This window comes from Mustela nivalis, assembly GCF_964662115.1.
Source record: "Mustela nivalis genome assembly, chromosome: 8".
Taxonomy (NCBI): domain Eukaryota; kingdom Metazoa; phylum Chordata; class Mammalia; order Carnivora; family Mustelidae; genus Mustela; species Mustela nivalis.
Window position 1 is genome coordinate 28,080,360 of NC_139027.1, and position 14,767 is coordinate 28,095,126.

At 37.6% G+C, this 14,767-nt stretch overlaps 1 long non-coding RNA gene across 1 annotated transcript in view; it reads right to left on the bottom strand.

The window, feature by feature from the left end:
- Positions 1-6,303: 6,303 nt before the first annotated feature.
- Positions 6,304-14,767, bottom strand: part of LOC309872011 — a 251,455-nt gene continuing 242,991 nt past the window's right edge. The window contains exon 3 of the long non-coding RNA XR_014315612.1: positions 6,304-6,350. This is a non-coding gene — a long non-coding RNA (uncharacterized lncRNA). The remainder of the gene's footprint in view (positions 6,351-14,767) is intronic.

Consider the following 14,767-nt stretch of genomic DNA (forward strand, 5'->3'; position numbering starts at 1 on the left):
AGTCTTTTGTCTTACTTAGTCTAGCTAGAGGCTTGTCAAGTTTATTTATCTTTTCAAAAACTCTAGCTCTTAGTTTCATTATCTTTTCTACTATTTTTTTAATCTCTAATGCATTTCTGCTCTAATCTTTATTATTTCCTTTCTCCTGCTTATTTTGGGCTCAGTTGGTTCTTTTTTTTCTAGTTCCTTGAGTTGGAAAGTTAAATTGCTTATTTGAGACCTTTATTTTTTAGAGGGGGAGGGAGAGGGGGTTACAGGCAGAGGGAGAAGAAGAAAGGGAATCTTAAGCAGACTCCACGTCCAACATGACGCGCAATGTGTTATTCAATTCCACAACTCTGAAATCAAGTCCAAATCAAGAGTCAGATATTTAACCAGCTGAGCCACCCAGATGTCCCACAACCTTTCTTTTCTTAATGTAGGTATTCACCAATATAAATCTCCCTCTTAAGAACTGGCTTTCCAAGCTGAGCTATTTTGTTCTCTTTTTGCCTTATTTAAAGAGGCGTTATTAGTAGAAGAGCCTCTCCTAGGAAACCCTATTTCTAGTTCCTCTCCTACCTCTTTCCCTTCTTTCGTAACCCCATTCATACTTGCGTCTTCCCAGGAGTTCCTGCCCAAACTTCCAGCTGCTTCTCCTAGCTGCCATCTGATCCCAAGTAGAGACAAATTTATCCCTCTTAGGGGGTAAATTTTAGAATTGCATGCTTTCTCTCAATCTCAACAAGCCAGACCAGATGCTGAGGGCCTCCAGTTTATTTCCCCTAGAGGAGTGACCTGAAGAATTCAAAGGTAAGCGCCTTCCCCCAAATTGGCAGAATTGAACTGGCTGCCAGTGGGAGCTCACACACAATCTGCAGAGGCTCCCAAGAGTCCTCAATGAGCTACACAGACAGCTCTGGCTACAGAGAGGGAAGACATGCAGGGGACTAGGAGCACACATGGGCTATACAGTTGGTGGAGGGGTGGTGTATAATAGATGATGCATCCTGGCAGTTTTGCTAGCAGGCTACTGGGTGAAGTTTGCCAGACAATTAGAGGAAAACATGGCTTCTGTTGAATTCTGTGACCTGGTTGCTGTGAACCCCCAACCTTTTCCCAGCTCCTAGCTGCCTCAACTTCAGCCATTCCCGTTCCCCCTTCAGTGTTCTGGATGGGGTGAGGAAATAGTGAGCTTCTTATGCATTGCCTACATGCCTGGGAAAGCCAGGCACTCACCAAACTCTCATTTTGTCCTATGGGAGAAATAGTGGGCCAGAGGGGTCTCTCTTGGCAATGAGCTCTGCCATCTTAGGGGAGGAGTGATACAGGTAAAGTGAAACTGTTCTTCTTACCCACTGCAGTGTATCTATTCTTGGAATTTGGGGTCCAAAGGTGTGCTGGGACCTTTCTGCTGGACTCCCAGGCTCCCACAGACATATTCTTCTCTATGGGTGTTTGTCAAAAGAAGTCTCTGGAGGAAGTGGGGAGAGGAAATGAGAACTGAAAACCACTATTCCATCTTCTTACTGATGTTGCATTCCTCAACATCCATTTTTAATTTTTTAAAATTCCCTTACCTAGTATTTAATGTATAGCAATCAATAGTATTCAATGGATATTTTATAATTACATAAATATATACAACTGATTTACTAATTTGTACAGTACTGTAAAACTAGAATATATATATATATATATATATATATATATATATATAACTGACATGTTTATATATCAAGCTGATAGGTATTTCATTTCTTTATGAGATGTAACACTGGAGAATTTCTAGATTATTAATATTTATGTATGTTAGTAAATATATTTATGTGTAATAAATATATTTAACATCTATACAATTAAAATATAAATAATTATAACATCTATATAATTAAAATATACTGATGGAGAAATACTTGACTACATTGGGGAGAGAAGGTACATTTCAATTAAGACTAAAAATCCAGAAGCCATATAAGAATAGATTGATAACTTTACATAAAAATGAAAATCTTCAATATCACACAAACTATTATAAGGAGAGTCAAAAAAGACAAATAAGAAAAATATCTGTAAGTTATTTTATAAGTACACGACTAATTTGCTTAATATGTATAAGCACCTAGAAATTGAAATAAAGTCGAAGGAGGTAGTTTACATTAAGGATATTCATACAAAAAAATTTGCTCAAATTTACTCATGATAAAAGCAATGCAAATTATAATCATGAGACACCATTATTTACTTATTAGAATAGAGAAAAAGTTTTTTCAATAGTCAGATTGTATTGAGACCCACCCTTTTAGGCACTACAGGTATGAGTATAAATTCATACAGCCCCTATAAAGGACAATTCAAAAATATCAATCAAACTTACAAATTCATTTATCCTTACCCCAGAAATCCCACTTCAGGAAACCAACTCATAAATATGCTTGCATCTATTTAAAATGATATATTTATGAAGTTATTTATTAGAGTTTTTTTCTTGCAAAACCCAAAAATTGTATTCATTCAAATCATTATCTACTGGGATATAGACAAATATAGTAGAACTCTACAATAGAATATTACAAAAGCTGCAAAACAACAACAACAACAACAAACAGAAACTCTCTTTTCTAGTTACTGCTGCCACATAACAAACCATCTAAATTTCATGATATAAAACAACCACCATTTTCTTATGCTCATGGATTATCTGGGTCAATAATTCAGAAAGGGCACAGTATGGACACCTTAACTCTTTTCTACCAGATATGGGGGCCTCAACTGGGAAGGTATGAAGGCTAGGAGCTAACTCCACTGCTGGACACTGAAGTACTGGGAAGGTCTGCTCACTTATAACAATGGTGAGGACTGCCAGCTCTGGAACCTCCGCAGTAGTTAAAGCTACAATACCTACCCATGGCCTCTCCATGTGATTTCTCAAGCTCCTTACACCCTAGTGGCTGGATTCTAAGAGGAGCATCCTAAAAAGAAAGCCAGGAGGAAGCTGTATTGCTTTCTTTGCCCTAGCTTTGTCACCTAGTGTCATTTTCCTTCATAGTTACATTCAGATTGGATTCAAGTCTTGATGGAAGGAATGTCTAAGCCACATTGGAAAAAGAACGGGTGGAAGGGAACTATTACTGTTACCATTTCTGGAAAATACAATCTGTTCCACTCCTATGGAAAGACAGGATATAGAATTAAGTCAAGAGCAAGGTATTGAAATGCATGGAATATGCTACCGCTTATGAAAACAAAAGGGATGAACTAACTATGGATAAAGAACATGAAAAAATATGTAAGAGACTAATAAAAATAGCTAAATACTGTAGGAGAAGTTTAAGGAGCTTATTTTAAAAAAGGGGGGGGGGCAGGGGGTAAATGAGGCCAGAGAGAAAACTATTTCTCTTCTTTCTCTTCTCTTTTCTTCAAACTTGAAAACATGCATCCTCTGAAAACAATAACTGATAAACACAGTGACAAGCAACATTTATACACACATGTAGATAATTCTCCTTCTAAAATAATTATGTGGATTTATGATCTTTCCGAGTTTAAAGAAGTATTTACAGAGCAACTTTCTTGATCCTTAAAATCACCTTAAATATTCTTTATGCCTAGAAAGAAAAAACTGACTTTTCCGCACTCATACTTTATATTGAGGTCAGTGATAACTCACCGGCACTATGAGGCTCAGACTCAATTCTTTCTCACAGCATTTTGATTCTCACTGAAGGTTAAAATGCCAGTTGATTTTGAATGTTTGATAATAATCCCTCTCTTCTCTCTTTACCTCCGTCTCTCCTAATAAGCACCATTAATTTAGTGTTATCCTAGGACTGACTGTTTACTATCCACTTCAAACGTATCATCTAATTTAATCTTCACAATAACATTATGAGGAAGGAACTATTATTTTGCCAGTTTTACAGATGAGTTTCCAAAATATACACATTGTATGTAATGGAGACGGTGCCTGTAAAGGTTTGATCACCTCCAAAATTTCAATTTCTGAACTCAATTTCAAGACCTCAAATTCTAACATCTGGAGTTAACACTCCTTTAGAAAATCCTTTAACAAACCACAAGGTCATTCAGTTGGAGGTAACTCTAAAGAGTACTTAAACCAACCTCTTCAATTATAGAAAAGGAAATTAAGGTTGGAGAGACAAGTCATCCTGCAAACCCCATGCAGCTTTGTGGCGTAGAATCTAGGTCTCCTGACTCCCAATGTAGTATGCGTCTTACCACAGCAAATGTCCTCCTTCAGACAGGAATTCACTTGTCAACCCATAACCCTTTCACAACTGCCTGTGACAGGTTGTGTTCAGATCTAATCCATTTTGAGGTTTACTCAAAGTAGCTGCAATAGCTGAGTGGGAGGCTGATCAGCATCACAAAGGGAGAGGAATGGCCCACTTCCTCTTGGCCTTAAAAAGATTCTAATTCTGCTAATGTATTTAGAAAACATTATTTATGGCTGGTACAGGAGACTGCTAACAAACAACCATGGAATTAGAATGGGCCCTAACCCGAGAATTCCTGTCAGTTTTGCAGATGAAGGACACACCCAGAAGAAGGTATTTTAGGTTCTGCCACTGTCCCTGGACTTCAAGCAGGACATCACCAGGAGCCATTTTGACTTACTAAGGCTAACTTTCAGTGTTCCTACTGCCCAGTTTATCCTGTGGGAGAAGTGAAGAGTATGTCCCAGCAGGAGCACAGACATACGATATCCATTCACACGTGCAGGAATGACTTCCTGAGCACCCTCTCTGTACCCCATCCTCTCCAGGCCAGGATGCGGCAAGACAGAGATGATCAGGTCCAGTCACTGACAGCTGCTAACCAACCAGCACATATGGATCAACTCACTTCCCTTCTCTATGCCTAATGTTAGCTACTTTATAATCCCTCAATTCTTCAATCAAAAACAAAACCAAAAGAGAAAGCTGGATTTTTTTTTTCAGTTTTCTTGAGACATAATTGACAATGATTTTTTTAAACCTCCAGTTTAAGCCTAGTATTTTACACACATTTTTGTTTCCATGCACTAATCAATGCCAATACTCCTACTGTAGGTAAGAGGCAGACTTTGAAAAACTGGTTGTGCATTAAATCCCTAGTATTCCACCTATAGCCAAAGCCAAGTTTAGGGTTGTAGTGGAAGGCATTTAAAAAAGCACCATAAGAGAATCCAATAGGAACATAAAGCCCTTTTAGTAGAAATTAACTTTTGATAGGACAATCGATGGGGTTTAAATTATTTCTGTCTTTCTTATTTAATTGTCTCATATCAGATATTCACAAGCTAAGGCAAGTCTGTGACTTTTTCAGAGATGGCTGCCTTACCCAATGTGTTATTAACTGCTGTTAAAGAACAACACCTAGTTCGAAAGAACTCAAATACATGGAGGCTAAAGAGCATCCTATTAAAGATGCTCTTTAATAGAAATTAATGAAGAATTTTAAAAATTCATGGAAAAAAATGAAAATAAAAGCACAACTGTATAAACTCTGTGGGACACAGCAAAGGCAATCCTGAGAAGAAATTATATAGCAAGATGAGCCTTTCTCAAGAAAGAAAAAAGGTCTCAAGTATACAACCTAACCCTATACCTAAAGGAGCTGGAGAAAGAACAGCAAAGAAAGCCTAAACCCAGCAGAAGAGGAGAAATAATAAAGATCAGAGAAGAAATCAATGAAATAGAAACCAGAAGAACAGCAGAATAAATGAAACTAGGAGCTGGTTCTTTGAAAGAATTCATAATATTTATAAACCCCTGGCCAGACTTATCAAAAAGAAAAGAGAAAGGACCCAAATTAATAAAATCATGAATGAAAGAGGAGAGATCACAACCAGCACCAAAGAAATACAAACAATTATAAGAACATATTATGAGCAACTAGATGCCAGCAAAATTTGACAATCTGGAAGAAATGAATGCATTCCTAGAGACAAATAAACTACCACAACTGAACCAGGAAGAAATAGAAAACCTGAGCAGACCCATAACCAGGAAGGAGATTGAAGCAGTCAAAAATCTCCCAACAAAAAGAGCTCAGGGCCAGAAGGCTTCCCAGAGGAATTCTACCAAACATTTAAAGAAGAATTAATACCTATTCTCCTGAAACTGTTCCGAAAAAACAGAAATGGAAGGAAAACTTCCAAACTCATTTTATGAGGCCAGCATTACCTTGATCCTAAAACCAGATAAAGACCCCATCAAAAAAGAGAATTACAGACCAAGATCCTTGATGAACACTGATGTGAAAATTCTCACTAAAATACTAGCCAATAGGATCCAACAGTACATTAAATGGATTACTCACCACAGCCAAGTAGGATTTATTCTAGGGCTGCAAGGTTGGTTCAACATCTGCAAATCAATCAATGTGATATAATACATTAATAAAAGAAAGAACAAGAACCATATGATACTCTCAATAGATCCTGAAAAAGCATTTGACAAAGTACAGGATCCTTTCCTGATCAAATTCTTCAAACTGTAGCGATAGAGGGTACATATTTCAATATCATCAAAGCCATCTACGAAAAACCCACAGTGAATATTAATCTCAATGGAGAAAACCCGAGAGCTTTTCCACTAAGGTCAGGAACACAGCAGGGATGTCCATTATCACCACTGCCATTCAACATAGTACTAGAAGTCCTAGCCTCAGCAATCAGACAACAAAAAGAAATTAAAGGCATCGAATTGGCAAAGAAGAAGTTAAACCCTCACTCTTTGCAGATGATATGATACTGTATGTGGAAAACCCAAAAGACTCCACTTCAAATCTGCTAGAACTTGTACAGGAATTCAGTAAAGTGTCAGGATATAAAATCAATGCACAGAAGTCAGTTGCATTTCTATACACCAACAACAAGACAGAAGAAACAAAAATTAAGGAGTCAATCCCATTTATAATTGCACCCAAAACCACAAGAGATACCTAGGAAAAAACCTAACCAAAGAGGCAAAGAATCTGTATTCAGAAAACTACAAAGTACTCATGAAAGAAATTGAGGAAGACACAAAGAAATGGAAAAATGTTCCATGCTCATGGATTGGAAGAATAAATATTGTGAAAATGTCTACGCTACCTAAAGCAATGTACACATTTAACATAATCCCTATTAAAATATCATCATTTTTTTAAAGAAATGCCACAAATAATCCCCAAATTTATATGGAACCAGAAAAGAACTCTAATAGCCAGAGGAATGTTGAAAAAGAAAACCAAAGTTGGGGGGCGCCTGGGTGGCTCAGTGGTTTAAGCTTCTGCCTTCAGCTCAGGTCATGATCTCAGGGTCCTGGGATCGAGCCCCACATCGGGCTCTCTGCTCAGCGGGGAGCCTGCTTCCCCCTCTCTCTCTGCCTGCCTCTCTGCCTACTTGTGATCTCTCTCTCTGTTTATCAAATAAATAAATAAAAATCTTTAATAAAAAAAAAAAGAAAAGAAAACCAAAGTTGGTGGCATCACAATTCCAGACTTAAAGCTCTATTACAAAGCTGTCATCATCAAGACAGTATGGTATTGGCACAAAAAATAGACACATAGATTAATTGAACAGAATAGAGAGCCCAGAAATAGACCCTCAACTCTATGGTCAACTAATTTTTGACAAAACAGGAAAGAATGTCCAATGGAAAAAAGACAGTCTCTTCAACAAATGGTGTTGGGAAAATTGGAGAGCCACATGCAGAAGAATGAAACTGGAACACTCCTTATACCACACACAAAAGGAGACTCCAAATGGATGAAGGACCTTAATGTCAGGCAGGAATCCATCAAAATCTTTGAGGAGAACACAGGCAGCAACTTCTTCAATCTCAGCCACAGCAACTTCTACCTAGAAACATAGGCAAGGGAAGGCAAGGGAAGCAAGAGCAAAAATGAACTATTGGAACTTCATCAAGATCAAAAGCTTTTGCACAGAAAAGGAAACAGTCAACAAAGCCAAGAGACAACTGACAGAATGAGAGAGGATACTCACAAATGACATATTAGATAAAGGCTAGTATCCAAAATCTATAAAGAGCTTATCAACCTCAACACCTAAAGAACAAATAATCCAATCAAGAAATGGGCAGAGGACATGAACAGACATTTCTGCAAAGAAGACATCCAGATGGCCAACAGACACATGAAAAAGCACTCCATATCCTCAGCATCAGGGAAATACAAATCAAAACCATAACGAGATACCACCTCACAACAGTCAGAATGGCTAGATTAATAAGTCAGAAAATGGAAGATGCTGGTGAGGATGAGGAGAAAGGGGAACCCTCCTACTCTGTTGGTGGGAATGCAAGCTGGTGTGTTCATTCTAGAAAACAGCATGGAGGTTCCTCAAAAAATTGAAAATAGAGCTACCCCACAACCCAGCAATTACACTACTGAGTATTTACCCTAAAGATACAAATTTAGTGATCCTAGTGGAATACTATGCAGCCATCAAAAGAAATGAAATCTTGCAATTTGCAACAACGTGGATGGACTAGAGGGTATTATGCTGAGTGAAGTAAGTCAATCAGAGAAAGACAATCATCATATGATCTCCCTGATATGAGGAATTTGAGAGGCAGAGAAGGGGGCTTCGAGAGTAGGGAAGGAAAAAATGAAACAAGATGGGATCAGGAGGGAGACAAACCATTAGAGACTCTTAATCTCACAAAACAAACTGAGAATAGCTGGGGGTTGGAGGGTTAGGGATAGTGTGGCTGGGTTATGGACATTGGGGAGGGTGTGTGCTATGGTGAGTGCTGTGAAATGTGGAAACCTAATGATTCACAGACCTGTACCCCTGGGGCAAATAATACATTACATGTTAATAAAAATAAAAAATTAAAAAAAAAATCAACACCCGGCTGAGCTGTGTGGAGAATGAAAGAGCCCGGTACTCTAAATAAATCTAAGTATTGCTTATTATTCTTGATTTCCAAGACCTTAACGTATTACTACGTTTAACTCTGTTTCCAACAGACAGCATAAAGCTCAAGTGCAGGGGGAAAAAAAAAAAATGACAGGCTCTACAGCTTAAACTGATACAAATAGGTACCCAAGCCTGCCCCATTGGGGTATTAGAAATATACCTTTCTCTGCGCTTGAACTGCTGCTCCCCTATATAACGTACAGATTTTAATTTTTTAATAACTTTTGTAAATTTTTTTCAGTATGCATTATTCTGATATGAAACTGCTTAATACATACATTGTGTCCACCATGACTTACCATTCTCATATCCCAAATATGCAGTAACACATCATGCAAAGATTACTACCCTATGAGAAAGAAAATTTGAGTATTAAAACAAGTACTATACTTCACAGCTAACTTTGAATAAGTAATAAACTCTGGACAATACGTCAAATCTATAAAATGAGGTTAATCGGGCTCTGCCCTAATTTTCCATCACAAGTTTTATAAAACACAAATGGTGGATGCCTGGGTGGCTGAGTTGTTTCCGCATCTGACTTTGGCTCAGGTCATGATCCCAGGGTCCCGGGTTGGGCTACCTGCTCAGCAGAGGGTCTGCCTTTCCCTCTCCCTCTGCCGCTCTCCTTGCTTGTGCTCTCTTATCTCTCTCTTTCTCTCTCAATCTTAAATATATAAATAAATAAAATCTTTAAAAAACACCCACAAATGGGAAAATTCATGTGAACAGTGCTTTGAATTTCATAAACCATAATAAATTTTTAAAGCATTATCTAAAGTTAAGATTAAAGTTGTTTAAAAGAAATCACTTAAAGCAAGCTGTCACCTCATTAGTGACGCTTCTTACCTGTCCCAAAGATAGTGTATTAGGTCTCGCCACAGAAATAGATGTATATATGTATAGATGTATTATATTTATATGTATATAAATATAAATATAAGAATACATATATGTATAATTAAATATGTATGTGTATATACAGAAAGCAATTTCTTTTAAGGGGATGGCTTATGTGATTATAGAGGCTGGCAAGTCCAAATCTGAAGAATAAACCAGCAAGCTGGAGACCCAAAGAAGAGTTGCAGTTCAAGTCCAAAGGCAGCTTGCTGACAGAATTCCTTCTCCTTCAGGAAGGTCAACTGTTTTCTGTAATGATCTTCAACTGACTGGATGTGGCCCCATCCACATTACCACATAATAGAGGCTAAACTGTTTTACTTAAAGTCTACTAATTTAAATGTTAATCTCATCCTTAAAAAAATATGTTCATAGGAACATTCAGGCCAGTGTTTCATCATTTATCTGGGTATTGTGGCCTAGACAGGTTGACACACAAAAATTACCACCACAGTGAGTTACCCTTGAGGATTATCACAGAGAAAATACACAGAAGAATAAAGACTTTTTCATCTCCCCCAACCCACATCTATAGCACCCTGTACGAAAAAAAAACGCACAAAAAATGTTTATTGAATAAGTAGATGACAACTAGAAACAGGTGTAGGTTAATATGGTTTCATGATACCTAGAATTCATCTATAAATATCAAAATGAAGAGGTAACATCCAAAAGGCAAAACTGTGGATATTCAAGGGGGTGTCATACAAAATAGTTAGGATATGACACGAAGAGCACTTTCCCTTTCTTTGCCTGCTTCTCAGGCTCTGAAGTCATCACCTAATCCAGTACCGGCCCTCTTTCGTGCCCCCTTTCACTTGCTATAAAGTTCATACAGAACTTCCCTAGTTTATTGACCTACCCGTGTTTTTAGCACCATATCCATAAATTAAATGAACTGTGCACACAACATTACCCTGCAAACGATAACCTACCTCAGGTTGCAATTGCAAGGAATTACAAGCTTTAAAAAGCCTAGTAAAATATCCTGTGTTTTATAATATTTTTATAAGTACCACTAGCTTGAAAAGAAAAGAAAATAGAATGGGGTGCTATCCAATCCCTCTATTGCTACACTTTTCTATTTAATCCAACAGCATTGGCTGAGTTGTGTAAATAATTAACCACATCATGGTTTCTAACCCAACTAGGTTTGGAAAATGGTAATTTATTAGGCACAATTAATCAACACTTCATGCCAGCTATAATATGGTTGTAAAACCAAGTATTGCCGTATGTTGTGTTGAAAGTACAGAATCTAAAAGGTAATTATTACCTGAAAAATAGTCAGGCATCAATTGCACTTCATGCTCTGCCAGGTAAACTGATAAAGAAGTATTTAGAATTGGTACATTTCTCCTTGCAGCTGTGCTGAAATGGCCATCAGGGTTGGTTAATTCCTAAGACAAAGGGTTGTAAATTTGCCCTTTGATAACTCATGCCCAGGAATGGAGGAAATAAAATCTCCCAGGGAAAAAGTAGACACTTCCTTCCTTGCTATGGTTGTTGTGCTGAGGTGAAGAAAGAATCATACTTAGACTCATAATATCTGACTATAAGTTCCTCTTTAGCCACATACATGTGGAGTGACTTGGCCACTACATAAATAAATGCTTAAATGTTGTTTTCTATCTGTGACTAATGGAGATATAAGAAACATCATTGTCTACTGTTTAGAAACACAGTATATGAGGTATTCCCAAGAAAGAATTTCCTGTCATAAAGACATGATTAATAATTATCCTCAGGTACTACAGTGGTTCAGAGTTTACCCACTAAAAATCTCAGAACACAAATAAGATCTCATCACATCATTAAGAAAACTAAGCTTTCTGAGCCTTTTAACCATTGATATTTTTTGGAACTCAAAAAAAAAAAAGATTATGAAGTATACTAACATCAACATTCCATAATAAAACTTTATAGTAATTTGAAATTCATTCGAAACTGTGTACATATTAATCACTCCAACTTTCCCCTACAGAGAAAAGTGGACTTCCAAATTGACAAAGGATATTTGAATCTCACTGACAACCCAAATATTATCTCACAGGTATAATAACAAAGCAAGCCTAACTTCTGTCTTACCTCCTCACTTAGAGTCTTCAAGGTAATCATCAAAATCTCATCTTTGTAAATTGTATAACACTTTACTTTTTGTTTGTATCTATTCTTTACATATAAAGTATATGTATGAAGATATACTGGATATATCAAGATACTAATCTATGTGTATCAGGATAAATTAGATAGAAACAGACTTTGTTTTCATGGAGCTTACATCCTAGGATGTTAAAACTGCAGAGTAGTTTGGAACACATGGAAAATGTGTAAGGAGTGCCTTTTATCCTTATGCCCACAGAAATAAATCAAACTTACCCTTCAACACCTGGTTTAAATGCTACCTTCTCTATGAATCCTCTCCTCATATCTGACCCATTTGGAAGTGACTTTTTCCTCCTTTCAAAACCCATAGCAGTTGGGGCGCCTGGGTGGCTCAGTGGGCTAAGCCGCTGCCTTCGGCTCAGGTCATGGTCTCAGGGTCCTGGGATCGAGTCCCGCATCGGGCTCTCTGCTCAGCAGGGTGCCTGCTTCCCTCTCTCTCTCTGCCTGCCTCTCTGCCTGCTTGTGATCTCTCTCTGTCAAATAAATAAATAAAAAATCTTAAAAAAAAAAAAAACCCATAGCAGTTCATTATACATTTATCCATCTCCTCATTCAACATACATTTGATGAATGCTTAGTCTGTGCACAGAGGAACCACTCAAAAGAAAGACGCTCACTGAATGAACCAATGAGTGCGTGGATGTAAGCCAACCAAGTAAAATTTATCATCCACTCGGTAAAGACCAGGATTGATGCTAAGTGCCCTACACGCACTTTTTTTTTTTTTGTCCCACGATAATAGTTCAAAGTGGTAGAGATTATTCAAAAGTCTGGGGTCTGTGGATAAAATAAAGAAAGCTCCTTTGAACCTTACATTCCAGTGGAAAAGTCAGACAATAGTTAAATTAAAAAATAAATACACAAAAGTTAGGTGTGATATCGTAACTTAGTGTTTAATGTCATGAGGAAATGTAAAGCCTGAAACCGGGATAGGCAGGGAGAGCGATGTAATTTTCGATAGGAGATTGAATTTGAGTGGTCTTAGGAATGAAGGAGTAAAGCAAAGGACATCCGTGAAGGAAGAGCATTCCAGTCAGAGGGAAAAGCACCTGTAACACCCCTGAGGCCAGACCATGGGAATGTGGCTGAAAAGGAGTAAGCAGGAGAAAAAGATAAAACGAAGTCAGAAAGCAAGCTAAAATGCAGAATTGTAGTATCTAGTAGATCATGTGAAGGAATGTGGTAGAAAATCAATAGGAAACTGCCTTAAAATTTTGAAGTGTTTAAATTTCAAGAAAGCAGATGCAGTATGGTATAATATAGCAGGAAGAACATTATACTTGCATCCAAACAAACAAGGCCTGATGAGAAGTAAACATGTGGATTCCTTTCTCAGACCAGGTTATTTAAATTCCCTGAGACTGTTCTCTGTTTTTTAAAATGAAGACAGTATTGCCTGAAGGCAGGGGTGAGAACAATACGGTCCTCAAATCTAAGAGTTAAACCTTAAAACTGGCACAAGTTATAGGCAATCCCTTTTATATGAAAAGTGCCTTGAGGAAGAAAAAGTATTCCCTAGGCTGGAAGCAGAAAGGGAAAGAATCTGGCTGTTACTATATTGATAAAAAATCACATATCTCAAGAAAGAATGAGTCCATCGGAAAATGAATCAGTCAGCAAGGAGCAGGACAGAAAGGAAGGCATGAATTATCAGTATGCCTCCAGCACTGACTGGAGAACAAAGTGTCCTAGGAAGATAAAATGATGCAAACGTGTCCGATTCTCCTTATTGTCAAGACAGATCTATCAGACCATCAGAGTCTGATACCGTTAAACAAATGAGTTATCCGGCCAACTCTTCTTGTTCTGATTCCATGCTCACAAGCTACCTTCTGATAATCTAGCTTCCTAGGATTTTCTACAGGGAGAGAATGTTCTGGTGTGCTAGAAAGTTACATTTCTCTCTACAAATTACAGCATTGGCATTCTGTTTTCTATACTTTATTCTCCTGTGGATTTAGCTGATGTGAATCAGCATGCCTAAGTCCAATAAAGCTCTAAGAAACTGACACTGTCTGTTTTCTGAATCTGGAAGACAGAGGGGTCAGACTCTGGGTTGTGATGAGCTCAGCAGGTGAAGCCCCTCCAGGGGCTGTTGGGGACTAGCCAGCCACACACGTTATTTTTTAACTTCTCTGCTGCCTAACTCAAAAAGGTTGTGGGTTTAGGTGAAATAATATACTTGAAAGGGTTTAGAAAGCTGTAAAGTTCTTTTGAGGAACACTGCAAATTGCCTAAGAGATGGTGGAAGAAACAAACTAAGTATGTCCTATGCACCTTGCCCATCTGGCTCCTTGGGACCATCTGGAGAATTGAAAACCTTCCAAGCTAGGAGTAACAAAATGGGTGTATCAATCCCATGAAGAATGTAAAACTCATGGGGACAAGTTCAGATACTGAATATACCATATTTCCCTGCCTGAGTAATTTTCTTCAGGGACAGACATTCTGGATTTTCCTTTTAAGACTTCAACATTCCAATACAAAAATCTAGAATCACCACTCTTTGGTGATATGTATATAGATACATACATAAATATACATATAAACATATAGTACTTATGATAACCAGGCAACAGCCCCAGCCTGTGCAGAATTAAAATGCAGAGAGCTTTGTTCCAAAATCAAGAAAATAAGTGCTGTAGAAGATAATAAAAGATAAAAAAACATTTCTTCCATGGACTCTCTGCTTCCTTGTCATGGTGTCTTTCATTTGGTAATGCCACTCCAAGTAAAGAAAAATTAATTTAAAAAAAGTTAGCCTGAGTTTTATTGTCCATCTTCATAATG